A 3881-nucleotide genomic window follows, 5' to 3' on the forward strand; every position below is an offset into this window, starting at 1 on the left:
TTCCGATGCATGTTCTCTGAGAGCCAATCGGATTACATGATCTGCTCCCCCCCCCGCGGGTTTCCAAGTACTACCGCGAACACCAACAGGGAGGACGCCTCCCGCCCAGCCCTCCCAGGGCTGGCTTTCTCTGAAGTCAATTTCAGAATTACATTGCTCTTCTCAGCTCTTCCTTCTCCCTCACCACCCGCTCTCCCCCACCCCCAGCAATGAATCATCCTGCCTTTAAAGAGACTTAGATGACCCAGCGTGAACTTTACTGGCATCCTGTGCGTTCTTATGCCAAAAAAGGGGAGTGCTTGGTGACAGAAAGCCAGCCAGCCCCCGATGCTGAGCTCTGGGAAGGTCCACGAGGAGCGGATTTTCCAAGCTACATGGTGGTGATTCAGAATTGCCTATCTCAGTTCATGATCAGGTTTGAAGGAACCCAGCCTGGCCCTTTGTGCAGAAACGAACATATCAGAGGGAAATTTTGGCAGATGTCCTTATGCAATCAGGGCAGAGGAATTTATACCACATTCAGCCCTTTGATTTCTACACAATCTGGCTGAGGGTGGGTTTCCATATTTGTACTTTGGCAAATGTGTCCAATAATTAACTCCTTCCTATATATGTCCCTAGTTTACCTATCATGTGCTAATGTGTGCATTTATCAAAACCCAGAGCCTGTTTGCCAGTCCTTTTTTTGAATGCTGTGTGTAAGGAATACAGATTAAAAAAACACAGGCCTTGCCTCTAAGGACTTTTCATCCTACTTAAGCAGGTAGAAGGAACCCTGGTTGTGCAATGGTTAAGAGCTCGGCTGCTAACCAAAAGGTCAGCAGTTCGAATCCATCAGCTGCTCCTTGGAAACCCTATGGGGCAGTTCTACTCTGTCCTATAGGGTGGCTATGAGTCGGAATCGATTCAATGGCAACGGGTTTGGTCGGGTTTAAGGAGGTTAAAGAGTCCCTGGGTGGTGCAAATGGTTAATGTGCTTGGCAACTAACCGGAAGACTGGAGTTTCAAGTCCACCCCCGAGGTGCCTCAGAAGAAAGTCCTGGTGATCAACTTCCAAAAAAGCAGCCATTGAAAACCCTGTGGAGCACAGTTCTACCCTGACACACATGGGGCTGCCGTGAATTGGAGCTGACTCAACAGCAACTGTTTTTTTTATTTTTATTTTTTAAGCAGGTAAAGGGCGTCTAATTGAAATAGCATCGCGCTTTTGCACATACTTTCTTTCTCCCTGGGAAGCCCTTTCTGCTTCCCTGCCTCTCCTCTGCGTGGTGATTTTATCCTCCTGCCTGGAGACCCAGCTCAAACCTCCCTTCTCTCAGGCCGCCCGATGTTCTCGTCAGACAAGTGTGATTTTCTTACTGTTCTTAGTCACAAAATACATTTTTAAACCTCTAATAGGAAAGCCAAACCAAACCACAGGGCCATAAGCAAGAAGGAACGGTTTCCTCAGTGACGGGAGCATCGTTTACGTGAACTCCTCTATCACTTCGAAACCCATCTGACCTCCAGTTACCAGTTCATCGGCCACCTGCTTTTCTTTCTGTCCAATCATTTGCTTCCCCCACTGATCAGTTCTTTATGTGGTTTCCCATTGTCTTCGTTATGAGGTCCATGATCACAGATCTGTCAGTCTTTTCTTCCCTTTATTTGTATGTGCAACTCTATCTGTTTCCTTCTTTCAGGTCTCAGGTAATCAAGTCTGGGTGTATACTTGGTCCTTCACCCGTGGCAATTCCAATAAACAGACACACCAATGGAATAAAAGAATCATCAAGAAAGTTCTAGAACCACTTCTTGTCATCACAGAAATAACACCTGCTTCTGGCCCCACGCACAAAGGCTACCTACAAGGGCCTGAGGGAGCACCAGAGTACTCTCGGCTGGGCCACGGCCAGACGTCAGCTCAAAGGTCTTCAGCCGCCACCTTGGCCCCCTCTGCTGGGTACCAGAAGGCACCACCTGCTGTCCTGTTCAGAAATGGTTGTTCCAGTGTGGGGGGCGGAGTGAGGAACCCACTGAAAAACTAATCATCCAAGCAATTGACCCTTTCAGCACCCCCTCAGAACTGAAACTGCACTCCTTACTTCCAGAAACCTACCATGTCCTGCCTTAAAAACAACAAAACGAACCAAACGCACTAAATTAATTGTTTGACATTAAATACAACCAAGAAAGAGGCTGACGTTTTTTAATTGTTCATTTGAGTGTTAGAAAACTGCTTACGAAAAGCTCAGTCTTTCTGACTCAAATCTTTCAAAGAACAACTGGAAGCTCGTTTTTTTCAAACGCTCCTCCCCAGCAGGTGGAAGGAGGCCTCACACTTGAGCCCCGAGGCCCGTGGTATCTATTCTGTCAACGTCACCATGATACGTACATCTCAGTAAATAGCAGCTCCATCCTTCCAACTGTTCAGGCCCAAAACCACAGGAATCATCTCGACACTACTCTTTTGCTTTCACACCCCAGCTTAGTCTGCCAAAAAATCCAATTGGCTCTACCTTCAAAATACCCCCCAAATCTGACCACTTCTCACCACTCATGCCACCACCGTTCAGTGCTAAACCACCACCATCCCTCATCAGGACGACTGCGATAGCTTCTTTAATTGTCTCTCTGCTTCCGCTTTTACCTGCCCACAGTACAGTCTGCTGTCCACATCAGATGATGCCACAACTCTGCTTGGAACCTTCTGATGGCTCTTCCACCCCTCTGGGAGTCAAACCCAAGTCTTTCCACGGCCTACAAGGCCCCACACCATCAGGACCCCTCGACCTTTACGATCTCGTCTCCTATCGCTATCCCCCTTGCTCCCACATCTCCAGCCCCATTGCCTTTTTTGCTGTTCCTCAGACAAGCCAGGTACTCTCTTGCCTCAGGGCCTTTGCACTGGCTGTTCCATCTGCCCAGAATCCTCTTCCTCAGATGACCACATGGCTCACTCCCTCACCTTCTTTGGTCTTTTTTTCCAAGCGTCAACCTCCCAATCAGGCCAGCTGTGACCTTTCTGCCTGAAACTGCAGCCTCTGATCCTCCTGACCCACCTTGGCCTGCTTTATTGTCTCATAAGTGGGTCACCTTACAGCACTTTGCATCTTGTCCTCTGTTTTGTTTATTGTCTGTCCTCAGGAGGGTGGGGATTTTTGTCTTATTGACTAATAAACCCCAAGCACCTAGAACAGAGCTTGGCACATGATTGTTGATAACTGCCATCAAGTCAGCCCATGACTCACGGTGACTCCGTGCACAACAGAACAAAATACTGCCCAGTCCCGTGCTATTCCCATGCTCGCTTGTTGATCAGAGCATTTTGATCCATAGAGTTTTCATCGGCTGATTTTCAGAAGTAGATTGCCAGGCCTTTCTTCCTAGTCAGTCTGAAAGCTCCAGTGAGACCTTGTTCAGCCTCACAGCCACTCAGAAGCCTCCACTGACAGATGGGTGGTGGCTGTGCATGATGTGCACTGGCCAAGAATCACCGGGGTCTCCTGCCTGGAAGGTGAGAATTCTACCCCGAACCACCCACACCCCACGGCATCACATGTTAAATATTTATGGTCAGTGAAATGATTTAATGCATTAATGAATTAAGCGATAATATTTTCCAAGACCTACTATGTACAAAGCCTCATATGCTCCAACACAATGATCATCTCATTAGAAGCCAATCCAAAACAAATCCATTTTGTCCAAGCTGTGGTACATCTTCTATTTACTTGATCTTTGACTATTAAAGCTGAGTTGAAATTGAGCCGAGTCTTACATTCAGGCTTAGATGGGTAAAAAAACTTTAAAAAAAACAAAATGTTAAACCAGAATCAAAGAGAATGTATGAATCTGGGGGCAAGTTCTGGAAAAAATAAGAAGTAGCAGTGCTTCAGTTT

Source organism: Trichechus manatus, unplaced genomic scaffold (assembly GCF_000243295.1).
Source record: "Trichechus manatus latirostris isolate Lorelei unplaced genomic scaffold, TriManLat1.0 scaffold00103, whole genome shotgun sequence".
Lineage (NCBI taxonomy): Eukaryota > Metazoa > Chordata > Mammalia > Sirenia > Trichechidae > Trichechus > Trichechus manatus.